The sequence below is a fragment of the Tupaia chinensis genome, unplaced genomic scaffold (assembly GCF_000334495.1).
Source record: "Tupaia chinensis unplaced genomic scaffold, TupChi_1.0 Scaffold138390_1, whole genome shotgun sequence".
NCBI lineage: Eukaryota > Metazoa > Chordata > Mammalia > Scandentia > Tupaiidae > Tupaia > Tupaia belangeri.
The window spans coordinates 514914-533737 of record NW_006198287.1 but is presented as its reverse complement, the minus strand read 5'-3'; the positions used below and the strand labels follow the sequence as shown (position 1 = coordinate 533737).

The 18824-nt window shown below is 37.2% G+C and overlaps 1 protein-coding gene and 1 long non-coding RNA gene across 2 annotated transcripts in view; both read right to left on the bottom strand.

Annotated features, from left to right (window-relative positions):
- LOC114004511 (uncharacterized) overlaps positions 1-4521 on the bottom strand; it is a 162044-nt gene extending 157523 nt beyond the window's left edge. The window contains exons 1-2 of the long non-coding RNA XR_003546640.1: positions 4215-4521; positions 3937-4011 (exon numbers count right to left, since the gene is read on the bottom strand). This is a non-coding gene — a long non-coding RNA (uncharacterized LOC114004511). The remainder of the gene's footprint in view (positions 1-3936; positions 4012-4214) is intronic.
- MSRA (methionine sulfoxide reductase A) overlaps positions 1-18824 on the bottom strand; it is a 434018-nt gene that overhangs the window by 392219 nt on the left and 22975 nt on the right. The gene's annotated exons all lie outside the window — the stretch shown is intronic.

Below are 18824 nucleotides of genomic sequence, written 5' to 3'. Positions count from 1 at the left end.
TCCTGCTGTTCCAGTTCCAAGCCTGGATCCATCTCTTACCTACCACTAGCACTCAAGGGGCCTTGGTACCCTCCTCTAGCAGTTCAAGGCACTTAAGCAAGAAAGTGCCTCCCATCCTCACATGCACAATTGTACAAAATGGTCCTGATTCTGCCCTGCTCTTCTCTTGGGCCTCAAAATGCCCCTGGGAGAAAGACCCAGAAAGATGTTGTTCCACATGAACCAACCTTAGCCATCCTTTTATGCACCTCCTCTCTCCCATGCCTGTATTTATACACTCTTGACACTGACTGTTACTACTATCCCAGTCTAACCCCAAAATCCCACATCCAACCTCACCCTTTCGGTGGGCCTTGCCTCTAAAGCTACTCACAGGACTGAAGCTGGCTACTGAGCAGTGCCCTCAGCTCTTCACGTCCTCTCTCAATCCCCTCAGCCTCCTCCCTTTCATAAATATTTTCAGCTCATTAGGCAGTCCACTTGGCCTGCTCCATGCTTAGGCTCCACTACCAAGTCCTAAGGTACAGTTATGAGGTCCTTTGGGAAAGTGGGACAGGAAGGATACAAGACAGTGGAGGGCCAGACAGGGAAAGAATGAGTGGTCAAGGACCTGCACACCAGTCAAATCTTTTTAAATAGTCTCCAAAGGCTACTGCATGGGATTCTAACATTGTCACAAATGATGTGGCCCTATGTTCCATCCCCTCTAAATCCATAACCAGCAACACAGAATTAATATAGAAACAAGAATAGTGCTTTTTGTTTTTTGACCATCAGGGGGAAATTCTGTTAATCCAACAAGACTCAGAAAAATAATAATCTGGTTCACAACTTGGTTTGTTACTTAAATGAGAACTTATCAGGAGGCCACTGATGTGCCCGTCCCTCTGCGAGGCATGGCTGCTGAGATTGAATGTGTCAACACCTGAAAGTATTTGGTAAACTGTAAAGACTTCTACATTTATCAGTTTTTCTTATCCTCTCTCTCCAACCCAGCTAAACTAGGGTTTCTTTAGGGGTAGAAATTCTTTTGCCTGGCACAGAGCAAGCCCTCTGGGAATATCCATTAAGTCTGTCTCCCTGATTAAATGACTTTTATCTCCTCTTCAGAATAGATATTGATACCTTCTTTTTTAATATAAGTTAAATGCTCACATAAAACAAATTATTTTTTTAATGAAGTAACACTGGAAAACACAGAAAGTGAACTGCTTGGTCATATAAAACATACCACTCCCTAGCAAACTTACTTTCAAAGGGCCAGGCTGGCTGAAGGATGTAGAACTGGCCACTTCCAACCCTCTGTCTTTTTAACAAAACACAAAGGAAAGAAAAAGATTCCTCATAAACAGGCCACTGGTTTTTTACATTACAGTTACATCTTTGAAGGTTCATTGATTCCTACACTGACGTAACGTAAAATCTAGCATACGAGCTGTGGCTTGATTTTCCTTATTTAACTTTTTTCTCACGGCATTTGAAATGCTTATTTTATGCGTCTATTATAAGAACTGAAGCTCTTTGGCCAATAAGATACATCAACCAAAATAGCGGGACAGCTCTCTGGACTACAACTACTGTCCTGATTTTTTTTATAATAATACTCTAGAATATGTATATCAATAACAAATTTAACATACTTTAATCTTTTGACATAAAACTCATCACAGTAATACTCTTTTGTACCTAGGCTTTTGGACTTTTTTTTTACTAATCTGTTCTCTTTTCCATCTACATATGTGGCTTCCTTCTCTGCCATCCAAAATAATTCATCAATAAAACACTAGCATACTTAACGGGTGCTCAATAAACATTTGTTGAATAAATGAGTAAATAATTATGAAATACTGGACTAAGGGCCCCGAGAGGTTTACATTAGTTTGTGGAATTGTGTGTTTATATGTTCAGGTCTATACATCAAAATGAAAGTCAATGATAGGCATCCATTTCTGTCTTAGTAACTATGTTTCCAAATATTATACAATTCGAACTACAATGAATATGTGCTGACATAGAGCTCATTTACTATCAAACCACTACTATCTTTTCACTATAAGATTTGAAGTATTAATACAGTACTAATATGGAAATAGTAACTGAAATGTCAATATGCATGTTGTATAAAAGGTCTAAAAGTAAAGAAGCATGCATTATTTAAACCTAATGTTCTATTTTTTAAATGTAATCAACATAATTTCTTAATCATATCTTTTAAAAAAAATTGCACAAAAAAAGTGTCTATTACACTCAGTTAACAAGGAACTTGTTAATAGATGTTTTTCATTTTAAGATATGTAACAAGTAGGCCAGAGAGAATGCATTGTAAGAAACTTTATTAGGTAGAACACTGATATTTAACAACAATCTTAAGTCTACTATACACTACTAATATACACTAGTTTCACCAGTATCGAAAAATTTAATATTTCTTAAAAGTACTTTCAGCCGTTCTTGTTTTTTAACTCATTTTCTTTTGACTATACTATTAGGAAATAATTGAACATAAAATGATTTGTACATAAGTTTGTTCTTACTGAGTTCGCTGGAAAGAAGTTAAGAAATAAACTAGCAAATAATTCTTCTAACTTTGAGGAAAAAACGGCCTCAGATAAACTAAATAAGTTATGTATTTAGCAAACCTAAATGACAAGAGATGATGTTACCCGTTTAAGAAGTGAATGAAAGTAAATATAAATCGGTAATGAGACGGTCAGTATTAAAATGTAGCTGTAATGTAAACTTCGTGACTGAACTTTTTTTGTGTTTCATATAATGTTTTTTAGTATAAGCACGAATGATCCTGTGATCAGTTCGAAAAGGAGGGCTGTGGTCATGCAGACATTTCCTTCCAGTGTCTATCAGCATGTCTTTCATGCCTTGGCGTCCATTTTAGGAGTATCAGCGAGGTAGTGTACAAAAGAGCTTATAAAACAAAGGTTGTCATTTTGGCAACCCACGTAAACACTAAGTGGTCTCATTTTATTGAACATCAAAATGTTGATTAAGAAGCAAGTTGAAGAAAATACTTAAGTTTAGCTATTTAAACACCTGTATTCGATTTCATATATTTTAAAATCGTACTTGTGTATTAAATGTCATTCTCAGGATTGCTGATATGTCACTATCATTTTATAAACACCACCTTCAACAATTGATCACGTAAGGCACGCAATAATAGAAAGCTATAAACCTTTTCTTTTTGTTGTCAGAGGATTAACAAATCAATAATTACATACTCAAAACAAAAGCATAGATCCTGGAGCAGTCTTTTACACTGCCCCAAATGATTAGTACTTATGTGACGATACATGATCTTCCACTATTCTTCCAGTATGTCAAATAAAATCAAAACACATAATTATGGAAAGTCATAACCTAATCCTACAACTGAAACTCTCTTTTTCAGAAAAAGACAATGAGGATGGTCCACAAAAAATACGTGCCTGACAGTTAACCTCTCCTGCAATAATGCTGATTTTTAAGAGCAGAACTATCACAATCCTACTAAAACCAGGCCTGATAGTAAGTATTTATTATTAATAAATAAGATGTAAAGTGTACAGCTAAGTAAAACATCAGGTGGTATTAAAAAGAAAATCGATGAACTTTCTAGATTTTTCCTTCTACTTAAAACATTTTGAAAGAACCAGGCTATAGTAATTGTTTCATTATAAAATGTAACCAGCTAAAAATAATGGAATTTTCCCCCAAGTATTTCAAGCACAGTTTACTACTTCTTATCTAAAAGATTTAAATTTCTATTCTCTATCATTCCCAGCCATTTCTGCCAACATCATAAACATTACCTTTCATCATTCCCTCTCACAATGAGAATTCACTAATCGCATACATCTTTTAGACATAGACACCTCCCCACCCACCTCCCAAAAATGGTTCAGAGCAAAGACACACAAAAAAAATAATGACCAAGCTCACATTTCTTGTTTGCCCTTCAAGCGAAGTCTGGTGTCTTCAGCTTGCCTTTCTGGTCTTCAGTGTTGTCACTAATTGCTGGGGGATGTAGTTTAGGACAGCATGAAGCAGCAGAAATAAAAGCTGTTGCTTTAAGAAAACGTTTTCTTAATTAAGCACATGGATAAAACAACTTTTACTCTGACTTCCTGGCTGGGTTGCATAAAATCCTAGAAAGACTCCTTGAAAAGTTAATGTCTACAAATGGGAAAAATAAAATCAAATAAAATCTAAAAACTTACGTTCTGAACACATTCCGAAGGATGTCTGATTTGATTTGAAAGCAGGTTTGTATTGATGAACAAACTTTATTTTGTAGAAAAATAATAGTCTCTCTAATTAGAAATTTGCCTGCCATCTTCTATATTAATCCTGTCTCTCATGGTATAATCATACATGCAAAAAATCAAATACAGTATTTCCCAAATGCATGGACACTGTGAAAGCTTCGTTTTGAAAAAGGCTTTTATTTCCCTTAATACTGGTGACTAAACGTCATTGTATGTACCAACACTTTCAAATAGCCCAAGAGACTTAAAAAGCCTTCTAAGTTTGAAAACCAAAAAGTTCTGAGTTTTTCTGTACCCCAGGACGGTTTTCTTTCCTGAAGCTCAAGCCGAGAAAGCAGACAAAAGAAGCTGATTTGACTGAGCTGTGCCAAGTCTTGCTTTTTTTTTTCTTTCCTCAGCTCTCCCTCTGCCTCTCTCTCTCTCTCTCCCTTTTTCTCTCTCTCACTCTTTTGCTCCCAGTATGGCAACCTTCCGAGCAGTCTTGGCGGAGGTCCAGGCTGTGCCAGTCTGTCTGAATTCTTGTCTCCAAAAGATGTCCTTTGCGGATCAATTAATACATTTGAAAACAGGAAACTGGTACGGTACCCAAATCCTGGCACCAACAGCATCGACTTCTGCCAAATCACCTTACAGATTTCATGGTATCCTACCTTTCATAATCATTACTAACATGTTTCCGGAGCAATAATGGAGTACTAGAAGCCATTCACTGCTCAGCAATAAGGAATCTGTTCCCTAGAAATGTCCATATGCGACATATGCACAACCTGCAGTAAATCAAAATTCTCCCGTGAGAGGAGATGTATGTAACTTTAATAAGCACCACATACTGCATTTCTTTTTATAAGACTTGCTTTTCCTTGTCCTGCTGCAAGGAATCATGGGAGAATAGAAAAAAGAATCATGCAGATTAAAATTAAAACTATATTCCCAAATAAGTCATGCCTTATCCTGTGGGGAATGAACATGGTTTTGACTGATCAAGTACTTTTATTTTTAAGGAGACTCTAATATAAACTGTAGCTATTCAAAATTTTACTGGAAATAAGGGGCTCTTTTCAAAAGAGAAATTTAAATAAAAAGGAAAGGAAAAACATAGGGTGGATTCAGTAAAAGTAAGTACCTTCAGATTCTGACACCTCAAGTTTCAACATAGTCACTCATTTACTACATTTATACTAGTACAATTTAATATGCATATCTAAGCACTATTTATTTTTATTCGTAGCTTGCATGCCTTTTGAAGCAAAATAGCTAGTCTGCACTTCACACATCTACCTGGTTTAAGAAATCATTTGTTACCTTTGATACTTGAAAATAGAAAATAGTCACACTCTGAAATCACCGTAGTTTCATAAGAAGAACCCAGAACAGTGAGTTCTAGTCCTCAGTTCAGTGACTCCCTAATTTAGGTAACCTCAAAGTCCCAAATATTCTAATCCACCTAATCCTCAATTTGCTCATCTGCCAAACTTGAAAATGAGTGCCTTCTTCATCTGTGTTCACACAATAGTCTATTTATACTCATAATTTACCTTCATACCAACTACACAGGAGCTACTTGAGTATGTGTGCCATACCAACCAGATGTGTCATCCTCAGGAGGATCCATGTGTCATTTAACTAAGAGAACTAACAGTCTTGTACAGAGCCTTCCATATTCAGATTTTCAACAAATCTATTACGTAAATGAGTTATAGAAATGGAGCACATAAAAATATAACTCTGAAGCTCTGCAGAACTATAAAATAGTTTAAGAAAACAAAACCACATATTACTAAATCACAAAGTTGATATATCAGAGAACTGCTACAGAGATATCATGAGGGTTGAATGAAAGCACCAACAAAAGTGTCCATTGCTATCCTTTCAAATAGGGATGCCAAAATGTGGGCAGGATAACAGTGAATTTGTAATTCACAATCAGACTGTTGGTAGTCAGAGGCAAAAAGAATGTTAAAAGCAGCAAGAGAGAAAGGACTGACATACAAGGGAGCCTCAATAAGATTAACAGCCGATTTCTCACTGGGAACCATGGAGGCCAGAAAGCAGTGGGATAACATATACAAAGGGCTGCAAGGGAAAAATAGGGTCAACCAAGAATTCTAGATCAGAAAAACTATTCTTTGAAAATGAAGGAGATAATACAACATTCCCAGATCAGCAAAATCAGAATTCATCCTTAGCAGAACTGCTCTACAAGAAATAGTAGAAAATTTTCCTTTAGGCTGAAATAAAAGTACACTAGACAGTAATTTAAACCCACAGAGAAATACAAAAAGTATAAGTAACAGTAACTATAGAAGTGAACATTAATAATCACATAGGCCCAGCCACTGGTAGTGCAAGTGTCTGCAAGACTGAAAGCAATATAGCCAACCACTAGTTCAGATCCCTGGGTCAGTCTGAAAACATGCTGGACATGGGTTCAGGCAACCAAGGTCCTGAGGACTGGAGAGCTGGGTAAAGGGGATCACAACATGGCAAGACCCTACCAAGAGTCTCTCTCTTTCTTTCTCTCGCTCTCTCATATGCACATGCATATGCTCTCTGTCATTAAAATAAAAATAAATGGTACAAATGTATTTTTGATGTGTAACTTTTTTTCCTATCTGATTTAAATGACAATGGCATAAAGCTATTGTTATAAATCTATGCTCACAATGTATAAAGATGTAATTTGCAACAATAAGAGGATAATGGAGGAATAGTACACAGGTACATAGAAGTAAAATTTGTGTACACAATTGAAAGTAAGTTAATATTAATCTGAATTAGATTACTATCAGTTAAGACCTTAACTCTATACCCCAGGGTAACCACTAAGAAAATAACTGAAAAAAAAACAGAGTAAAATCAAAAACAAAGAAAGTAAAATGTTACCCTCAAAAATATTCAAGAAAAAAAGATGGCAATAATAGAAGAACAGAAGAATTTAAAAAGACAAAGAGGTATAGAAAAATGCAAAGTAGCAGATGGAAATCCTACTTCATTAGGGTTTATATTAGACTTAAATAAATTAAACACTCCAATTAAAAGACAGAGTGGCAGAATGGATTAAAATTTTAAAACATGATCCAATTATATGCTGTCTACAGGAGACACACTTGAGATTTAAAGACACAAATAGGTTAAAAATAAAAGGATGTATGCATATATAAAACATAAACATTTAATCAAAAGAGAGCCAGAGTAATTATATTACAATGAAAATCCACCAAAAAAAAAAAAAAAAAAACCCAACAACAACAACAACAAAAAACCCCAAAAAACAGAAACCCTCTATCTACTGTCTGTAAGAAACACACCTCACAGATAAAGACATAGATAGACTAAAAGCAAAGGGCTGGAAAAAGGTAAAAAAGGTCTGGAGTCGCGATACTGATCTGAGAAAAAATAGACTTTGAGATAAAAACTGTGAGAAAAGACAACGAAAGGCATTATACAGTAATAAAAGGGCTAATTCATCAAGAAGATATAACACAGGACCAGCAGTTGGCGTAACGGCTATGTTGCTGGACTCCCATGTAGTCGACCGTGGTTCCAGTCCCAGACCCAGTGGCTTAAACTCATGCAGGGTGAGTGTGCGTGCATGCCCAAGATCCCGAGAGCAGAATGGAGGAGAAGGGATTGAAGTGTGGCCATCCCCCCTGGGGATGATTTCTCACTTTCTGTCTCTCTCTTTCTGGTGAGCACATATACCCTATAGCAAAATAAATAAATAAATAAAAACCTCTCCAAGAAGATATAACGCTTATAAATGTCTATGCACCCAACTCAGGAGCAACCAGTTATGTAAAGGAAAGACTGCTAGATCTAAAAGGAGAGCTAGACTGCAGCACATTAATTGTTGGAGATCTCAACACCTTATTATCTCCTTTGACAGATCATGTAGACAAAAAAATAAGCAGAGATACAGGATCTAAACAATAAGAGAGAAAAAAACAACAGGAGAAAAAAATAGACAAAAAGTCATGTAATCCTTTTTCAGAAATGCCATAGAGAGGAAAGAGATATAAATATAAGATTTACTATCAATTTAAGATTCTGTTTGTGTAGGAGTCAGTAGGTGGTGTAGTGGGTGTGGCACTGGGCTGACCAAGTTCCAGACCAGGCAGCTTGAAACTCATGCCAGGCACATGTGCATGTGTGCCCCAAATCCTGAGAAGTGAATGGAGAAGGGATTGCAGCATAGCCATACCTCCTGAGAGTTGACTTCTCACTTTCTGTCTGTCTGGCAAGCACACGCGCCCTATAGCGAAAACCTCTCCAAAAAAAAAAAAAAAAGGTTTAGATAAGTCAGAAATCTACTAATAGTATGCAAAGTCAGAGTAACTACTAGAAAAAAATAAACTGCACATAAGACAAAACTTCCTTCCACTTTATTTTCATTTTCTGCTTATTTTTACATTCCTTGGAAACTTTCTAAAGCAGCAGTCAATGAATCAGTCCATCAGAAAACATTTCTCTATCTTGGCACTTCTTCAGAATACTGGTGCTACTTTCCACAGCTCCAGAATATTAAAACTTTTAAGGTAATAAGTTGAAAAAAACTAATGACATTTACCTGAGGAATGGCTGAACTTCTGAAGGACAATATGATTGAAGAAACTGTAAATCTTTTAGTGAAATATCTGGAAGTCCCTAATTTAGGTAACCTCAAAGTCCCAAATATTCTAATCCACCTAATCCTCAATTTGCTCATCTGCCAAACTTGAAAATGAGTGCCTTCTTCATCTGTGTTCACACAATAGTCTATTTATACTCATAATTTACCTTCATACCAACTACACAGGAGCTACTTGAGTATGTGTGCCATACCAACCAGATGTGTCATCCTCAGGAGGATCCATGTGTCATTTAACTAAGAGAACTAACAGTCTTGTACAGAGCCTTCCATATTCAGATTTTCAACAAATCTATTACGTAAATGAGTTATAGAAATGGAGCACATAAAAATATAACTCTGAAGCTCTGCAGAACTATAAAATAGTTTAAGAAAACAAAACCACATATTACTAAATCACAAAGTTGATATATCAGAGAACTGCTACAGAGATATCATGAGGGTTGAATGAAAGCACCAACAAAAGTGTCCATTGCTATCCTTTCAAATAGGGATGCCAAAATGTGGGCAGGATAACAGTGAATTTGTAATTCACAATCAGACTGTTGGTAGTCAGAGGCAAAAAGAATGTTAAAAGCAGCAAGAGAGAAAGGACTGACATACAAGGGAGCCTCAATAAGATTAACAGCCGATTTCTCACTGGGAACCATGGAGGCCAGAAAGCAGTGGGATAACATATACAAAGGGCTGCAAGGGAAAAATAGGGTCAACCAAGAATTCTAGATCAGAAAAACTATTCTTTGAAAATGAAGGAGATAATACAACATTCCCAGATCAGCAAAATCAGAATTCATCCTTAGCAGAACTGCTCTACAAGAAATAGTAGAAAATTTTCCTTTAGGCTGAAATAAAAGTACACTAGACAGTAATTTAAACTCACAGAGAAATACAAAAAGTATAAGTAACAGTAACTATAGAAGTGAATATTAATAATCACATAGGCCCGGGCACTGGTAGTGCAAGTGTCTGCAAGACTGAAAGCAATATAGCCAACCACTAGTTCAGATCCCTGGGTCAGTCTGAAAACATGCTGGACATGGGTTCAGGCAACCAAGGTCCTGAGGACTGGAGAGCTGGGTAAAGGGGATCACAACATGGCAAGACCCTACCAAGAGTCTCTCTCTTTCTTTCTCTCGCTCTCTCATATGCACATGCATATGCTCTCTGTCATTAAAATAAAAATAAATGGTACAAATGTATTTTTGATGTGTAACTTTTTTTCCTATCTGATTTAAATGACAATGGCATAAAGCTATTGTTATAAATCTATGCTCACAATGTATAAAGATGTAACTTGCAACAATAAGAGGATAATGGAGGAATAGTACACAGGTACATAGAAGTAAAATTTGTGTACACAATTGAAAGTAAGTTAATATTAATCTGAATTAGATTACTATCAGTTAAGACCTTAACTCTATACCCCAGGGTAACCACTAAGAAAATAACTGAAAAAAAAACAGAGTAAAATCAAAAACAAAGAAAGTAAAATGTTACCCTCAAAAATATTCAAGAAAAAAAGATGGCAATAATAGAAGAACAGAAGAATTTAAAAAGACAAAGAGGTATAGAAAAATGCAAAGTAGCAGATGGAAATCCTACTTCATTAGGGTTTATATTAGACTTAAATAAATTAAACACTCCAATTAAAAGACAGAGTGGCAGAATGGATTAAAATTTTAAAACATGATCCAATTATATGCTGTCTACAGGAGACACACTTGAGATTTAAAGACACAAATAGGTTAAAAATAAAAGGATGTATGCATATATAAAACATAAACATTTAATCAAAAGAGAGCCAGAGTAATTATATTAATATCAGACAAAATAGACCTTAAGACATAATATTCTAGAGACAAAGAAAGACATTATATAATGCGAACAAGGTCAATTCATTAAGAAGATAAAACCATCATAGACACATATAACAACAGAACCCAAAGTAATACATGAAGCAAAAAATGAAATAATTAAATGGAGGAAAAGATAATTCAACAATAATATTAGAGTTGGAGACTTTACTATCCCATTTTCAATATGGATAGAACAAGACAGAAGATGGGCACGGACACAGAAGACTTGACCAATAGTATAAATCAACTGGTCTGAACAGACATCTACAGAACACTCCACTAAAAACATAAAATTCTTAAGTGCATGTGGAATATTCTCCAGCAGACGGTATTTTAGGCCATAAAACAAACCTCAATAAATTTAAAAGGATTACATAATACAAGGTATGTTCTCCAACCACAATGGGATCAAAGTAAAAATCACTATAGAAAAAAAAATTAAAAAATTACAAATATATGGGTAACAACACTTCTAAATAACTAATAAAGAAATAATAATAGGTAGAGTGGAAATAAATGAAATAGAGAATAGAAAGAGAAAATTAGACAGGGCCCAGGTGGTAGTGCAAAGGTAACACAACTGTACGCACATGGGAAAGGTCCTGGTTTTGTGGCCCAGGACCCCTCTGAGCATGCCAGGCATGTGCACACACCCAAAACCCAAGCCGGTTGAAAGCTGGGAGTAGATCACAGTGTCAGGACCCTTTGGGGGATGCTATCTCTATCTTTCTCCCTGTGTCTCTGTATCTGACTCTCTCATTAAACAAACTTTTTAAACAAAAAATAAATAACAACAACAAAATATCAGACAAAGACATTGTCAAAATACTATAGACTCTCACTTCACACCTGCTAAAATGGTTATTATCCAAAAAGTCAAAAGACAACAAGTGGCAAGACTGCCACTATGGATGACAATATAAATTAGTACAGCCATTATGGAAAACAGTATGGTGGCTCCTCAAGAAATTCAAAATAGAACTACCATATCACCCAGCAATCTTATTTCTGTGTATACATTCAAAAGAAGGGAAATAATTAGAGCGGAGAGACATCTACACTCCCATGTTCATTGCAGTATTATTCAGAACAGCCAAGACATGGATTCAACCTAAGTGTCCTTTGGTGGATGACTGGATTAAAAAAATATATATATGCTGTGTGTATGTATATAGAAGAGAACTTTCTGGGTTGATGAAAATGTTGTAAAACTAGGCTGTGTTGATGACTTCACAACCATAAATACACACGTAAACACACATGTATACCCATATATACAATGAAATACTTCAGTCTTTTTAAAAGTTAGTTGCTGTGCAGAGCCAGCAGATGGCATAGTGGTTATGTTGCTGGACTGCCACATGGCTGACCACAGTTCAAGTCCTGAACCGGTAGCTTAAAATCAAACGGCGTGTCTGTGTGCATGCTCAAGATCCCAGGAGGAGAATGGAGGAAAAGGGATTGCAGCACAGCCATCCCTGCTAGGGGGTGATTTCTCACTTTCCTTTCCACTATTTGTCTCTCTCAACAGAAAGCACACATGCCCTAAGGCAAAAACCTCTAAAAAAAATTTAGTTACTGTGCAGCTATTATCAATAAACATTTTCATCACTTCCAAAAGCAACCCTGTTAATAGGCCCTACCCATTAACAATCACTCCCCATTCTTCCCTCTGTCTAGCCTCTGGCAACAACTAAGTTACATTATGTGTCTATAGATTTGCTTATTCTTGACCTTTTATAATAGAATCCTAAAATATGTGTCCGATTTCTTTGCCTTAACATAAGTTTTTTCAAAGTTTCATCCATGTTGTAGAACATACCAGTGCTTCATTCCTTTTCATTGCTGAGTAATATTCCATTCTATGGATACATGACATTTTGTTTATTTATCAACTAATAGACTTTTGGGTTATTTTCACTTTTGGGTATTATCAATAGCTAATAGACATCTCAAATTAAATTGAACAAAATCAGAATTCTTGATTTTTCTCAGAAAAGTTTATTCTTCTCTCTGCTACCCACTAAATAGCAGCATCAAACATTCAATTGCTCAACCCAAAAGTCATCTTTTATTTCTCCTATCACCCACTAGAAAGGGAATAAGGATAAAAACAGACAATACCAGGTGTTAAGGACACAGAGGAATTGAACCTACATACACTGCTGGTTGGAACATACATTATAAACACTTTGGAAGTTTTGTAAAAAGTTATAACTTGTGGGGCCAGTGGGTAGTGTAATGATTATGTTGCTGGACTCCCACGTAGTTGACTGAAGTTCTAGTCCTAGACTGGCAACTTCAAACTCATGCCAGGCACATGTGTGTACATGTATAAAATCCCAAGAGGAGAATGGAGGAGAAGGGATTGCAGTATGGCTATCTCCCCAGGGGGTGATTTCTTGCTTTCTTTCTCTCTGTCTCTCTGGTGAGTGCACAAGCACTATAGTGAAAATTTCTCTCTAAAATAAATAAATAAAGTTAAAACTTGCACTTGCCATGGGAGCCAGCAATATCTACTTCTAAGTGTACCCATGAGAAGTGAAAATAAATGCCCACAGAAAGACCCTCACCTGAATGTTCGTAGAAGAATTATCCCTGATAGCCAAAACCCAAAAACAATCCAAACGTCCACCAATGTGGTTTTCTATTGCCACTAACCAATAAAAGGGAGCAACACAATGAATGAACGAATAATTCAATGAATGAACCTCAAAAGAAGCCAGACAGAAAAGACCATATATGGTATGATCCTTTTCTTTGAAATGTTTTAAAATGAGATAACTACAGAGACAGAAAGCAGATCAACTGTGACTAGGTAGGAGAGCAGATTGACTGCCACAGGGCAGGGGAGAACTTTTGGGATAATGAAAGTGTGCTGAAACTGGGCTGTGGTGATGATTTCACAACTGCAGAAATTAATTCAAAATCATCAAACTCTACACTCAGAATAGGTAAATGTTATTGTCAACCAATGATATCTCAATAAAGACACACAAGTAAAATAGAACACCAACGTTTACTGCATCCGAACTCTGTAGTAAGACCACAGGGATTACTGAGATGAAGAAGATACTGTTTCCACCCTAAAGGAGCTCCCAGTCCTTTTCTTCTAGGTGCAGAAACAACAGAGATGCCTAGAGTGAGGTGTCAGAAAAGGCCTTACAGATGACGCTATTAGGTCATTGGGAAAGTCACGATGTGTTTTTCTATGCAAAAACGTGTCATGACTTTCCCAACGACCTAATGATTTGAAATGACAACTTGAGGATGAATAAGAAGCAGATAAGAGGAGTGGGTAGAGCATTTTTGAGGGAAAAAAAAAAAAACAAAACAGGAATGTCCTGGGCTTGTCAGCAGACAAAGGGTCAGTCTAGCTGAAACAGGCCCACAGGAGAAAGCAGAAGGGGTTCCAGGCCAGCTGAGGACCGACCACAGGGGTTTGTAGCACAGGCTCCCTTGCAGGGTTTCCTTGAATACCAGGCATTTCAGTAACATGTTCATGAGTTTTGCTATATTTAAAACTAGAGTACAGTTTATTTATTTACTTAAATTCTTTAAACTCACTTTTTTAACTAATTTTAAGGGAAATCTTATATTAACTATAAAGAGAAAATTAGCATTAGCTGTCAGAAACAGAAAATACTGTTTGTAAAAAGTAATGTTTTGTAACTTGCAAAGCCTATAGCTGTCTCTAAGTTTGTGACCTATCACCATTAAAAAGAGATTAGCAAGTGTTGGTGAAATGTTAAATGTTAAAAACATTCTAGTACCAGATTCTTTTGCCTTGATACAATCAAAAGACTGAAAGATAGTTGAAAAGCAGAGGTTTTTTTTTTCATTGTGTTTTAGTATTATCTGATGCCGTACCCTTGAACCATCTAGTATGACCTTGTGTCATGAGTCCCACACTCTGGGAAACGCTAGTCTATAGCAAATGCTAAAAAAAGGGAGAAATAAAGACAACAATAACTGATATTTATTTAGACTTGCTATGTACCACACACTTTGTTTCTTTCTTTCCCCATTAGAGAGACAGAGACAGAGACAGAGAGACAGTACCACAGGGTCTTAACACTATAATCTACTCCCTACTTCAGCCAGCCCCAGATCATGGGCACACTTGGGCCCCGTGTACTCAGGGAAGTCTCTGGACACGAATCCAGAACCTTCTCATGTTGGTCAGCTCACAGACTGTCACATTTTACCGCTGCACCACCATCTGGTCTCTATACACATTGCACTTAACACTTTTTTTTTTTTTTTTTTTTTTTTTAGTTTGCTACAGGGCACATGTATGCTCTGAAGAGAGGAAGAAAAAGAAAGAGAAAGTGAGAAATCACCTTCCCAGGGAAAATGGCCATACCACAATCTCTTCTCTTCTATTCTCCTCTCAGGATTTTAGGTGGACACAGCATGTTTTTCAGGCCACTGCTTCAAGACTCTAACCACACAGTCAGTCATGTAGGATCCAGCCACTTTAACCATCGTGTCACCGGCTACCCCAATACTTCTCCGTTTATTTCACTTAATCCTCATAATAAAAATAGCCCCTACAATATAAGAATATTATCAGTCCCTCTTTTCAGGAAATCGAGGTACAGAGAGTTTAACTAATTTGTCCAAGTTCAGAGAGTTAAGTTGCAGGGCCGGGATTGAACCCATATAGTCTGTGTCTAGTCTGTGCATCTAAGCACTAGACGTGAACTGATTCTCACATGAAATGAAATTTTAGGTAGATTCATCTGGCTATGATATATTTAATGAACTAAAGGAAAGAGCAGCAGACTTACTGCAACCATTAGGGTTTCCGATCCCATAAATCTGCTGGTCCTAGAGGGTTCACTGCCATTTGCTATGGGCAGCAGAGGGCAGCAAAGGTCTGTGGAGCAAGAGCCAGGCCCCTGGAGAGGCTTCTGGCCAGTCAACTTCACTGGAGAAGAACCTTGAAGAACAAAGCTACTGTCAAAGTAAGAGATGCAAAGCCCACTCAGAGGAAGAGTTGAGAACCTCATCACCTTTAGGAGACCAGAGGTTACATTCTGGATTGAGGCAATCCCAGAAAGAAGTCAGAAGCTGCTCCAGCAGCATCCCCTAGCAGCAAGATCTTTGAAACATTAGGCCCTGTCTCTCAACATCCAATGGCCACCCAAGGGCCCATCTGACACTGCCCAAGTTCTTTGCAATTCACTTCCAAAACATAATATTGATATAAAGACTTCTATTTGTTTGTAAGTGGATTTCATGTCTTTCAAGAGTACAAAATTTGGGGGCTAGCAAATGACATGGTGATTAGACACTGGACTCCCACATGGCCAACTGCAAGTAGAGTCCTAGACCTAGAAGCTTGAAAATCACCCCAGGTGTGTGTGTGTGTGTGTGTGTGTGTGTGTGTGTGTTGTGTGTGCATGTCCAAAATCTTAGGAGGAAAATGGAGAATAAGGACCTGTGGCATGGCCATCCCCATTGGGGGGTGATGTCTCACTTTCCCTCTCTCTGTCTCTCTCCAGCAAGTACACATACCCTAGTGGGAAAAAAAAAAAGAGAGAGAAAGAGAGAGAGAGAGTACAATATTTGGCTGTACCTTGGCCTAAACCCCCTCTTTTAAACCCAAAATACTGATCTCTAATTCTCAGAGAAAGTATTTTAAAATTAAAATTAAGCAATATACTTAAAAGCTATTTCCAAGCTTCTGACAAGTCTGAAACATCTTGAATACAGACACCATTAATCCATAGACATCAAAATTGTTTCATTACCTTAAATCTTCCAAAAATCATTGTTTGGGGGAAAAAATAGGATAGCAGATAAAACTGTCAGAATAAGAAGAAAAAGAAAACCTGCTTAAAGAAAATTTCCTTTGTATGGTTTCAAAGATTCAAAAAAATTAAAAACAAAAATAACTGATTCGAAACTGCCCAATTTGATACTTAACTCGGGCTTTGCTAAATAAGCAGAAAAATTAGACATTGTTCATTTGTGATTCACTCCTGGAAAATGTGATTTCTTATTTCCCAGGAGAAAAGCTTTAAGAGCACCAATAGATTTCTCTGGATATTAAATATTTCTCTATTATTGTCAGTAAATTATATTTGGATCAAAATCAGATGGATTAAATTTCCCTAAAATACCCAAGAGATTTTTTTAAAATACAAGGAATTGTGTCACATATCCAAAACAATATTTTATCCTAATACCCCCATGGAAATATCTATGAGACTACTAGCCAGAAAGCACAATTAACCTGAGTTTTAAATTTTACTAAATTCAAAGTTACTTGTTAAAACTAGATTGTCATTTGCTGAAATTAATATGAAATTCATAATTTTTATGCCCTTTAAAAGTCCCTGAAAACATGATGTTACATTTTTAATATGCAAAGGAAAGTATCTGAATGAGTGAGAAGTTGGATAGTGTCACAATTTTATTTAAATTCTACATAGACAATAAAAAATGTAAATAAATATGGTTAAGCAATTTCGAATTCTGGGGTTTGTTTGTTTGTTTGTTTGTTTGTTTATTTATTCTTGAGTGAGAGAGACAGAAAGAAAGAAACTCCAACAGGGTCTTAACACCATGATCCATCCCCAGCTTCAGCCAACCCCAGGTTATGGGCACATGGGAGACCAACACACTTATGGAGGTCTCCAAATATGAATCTGGAACCTTCTCATGAGGATCAGCCTCACAGAGCTTTTTGTCTTAAAACTATGCCCAAGCAATTCCAAATTTCTGATAAATGCATCCCTTAGTACCACAAAGTTCAAGACTTATCCTCACCTGTGTTATTTTTGTCTTCCTGAGGTAGACTGTACACTCCTGGAGGGTAGAGAGATTATTAACTTTTGTAATCAGCCACTAGCACCATGCTGAGCAACTACTTGTTAGGTAAACATTTACTGAATTCAAGGCACCTTAGTAGGTGCTTTAGGAATAAAATGAGGGAGCAGATGCATCCTTGCTTCCAAAGATGTCACTGTCTACTGGGACAAGGGGTGGTGGTGGAATAAAACACAGGTGTGTGACAAGACTCAGGAGTTCACAACACACGAGACAGAGATTGCAAAGAGGCCATTCCAGTCCACTCTCTTTTCACCATCCTTCTCCTCATCTCTCCCCTACTCAGCTTGACATCCAGTTCCAGTTCCAATGTTACAAAATCCTAGATCAATGTATAAAATGTCCACTGCTTTTTTTTGAAAAAAACAACTCAACAAGAGTTTGAGGTAGAAGGTGAAATCCTCTGAGTATGAATATTAGCGAGAACACATAGCAAAAAGTAATTTCATATGAAAAAAGACTTGTTTTCTTAGGAAGGTAAATAAAGGAAGGATGAGAGGCTGTTGCCCTGCCTGTTGGCAAAGGCTGGAAGTCATGAATGGACACAGGCCAAAATCAGCTGGGGCAGGAATATCCAAGGTAGAGCTGTCACCTTTTCGCTGAGCTCCAGGCACTGCAGCTCCTTCTCCATCACCAACCTTCAGGCAAGTCTAGGACATTCTTGTATGTGTTATGGGTGGAGTTTAGGTAGAAAACACTACAAGTATAATATGAAAAAGAGATAATATCTGAGGATCCAGGAACTTAAAGACAGAAATAACCATGAGAACATAAGTGTCCCTCTCATGTCCTCCCTCCCAACACACACACACACACACACACACACACAATATCCAGAATTTAGAGAAATCGTAAGGATAGCTTTGGACTCTCATGGTACAAAATTGGGGTTTGAGCCAAGGAACCAAATGCCCCAAATGAGTTCTACAATTCAACTACAGAATGCCAGGTTCAGACCACCAAAGGGGTCCCAGCGGCTTCAAAGGAGGACTCCTCCATATAGAATCATCCAGACTGGCCCTGGTGTGTCCTGGTCCGGGCATGATGCCACCTGATCAACTCCTTCCTGACACTGCTGGGGAATCACACTCAGGTTGGGTCCCATGTGCAGCCCTAAGTCTGCCCTCTCATGCCACCCTTACCATGTTAACCTGGTGTCTGCCCCTTCCTTGCACTGTCCTGCTTCTGCTTCACCTCTGCAGTGACATCTGCCACCCATTTCCCTAGCAACCAACCATG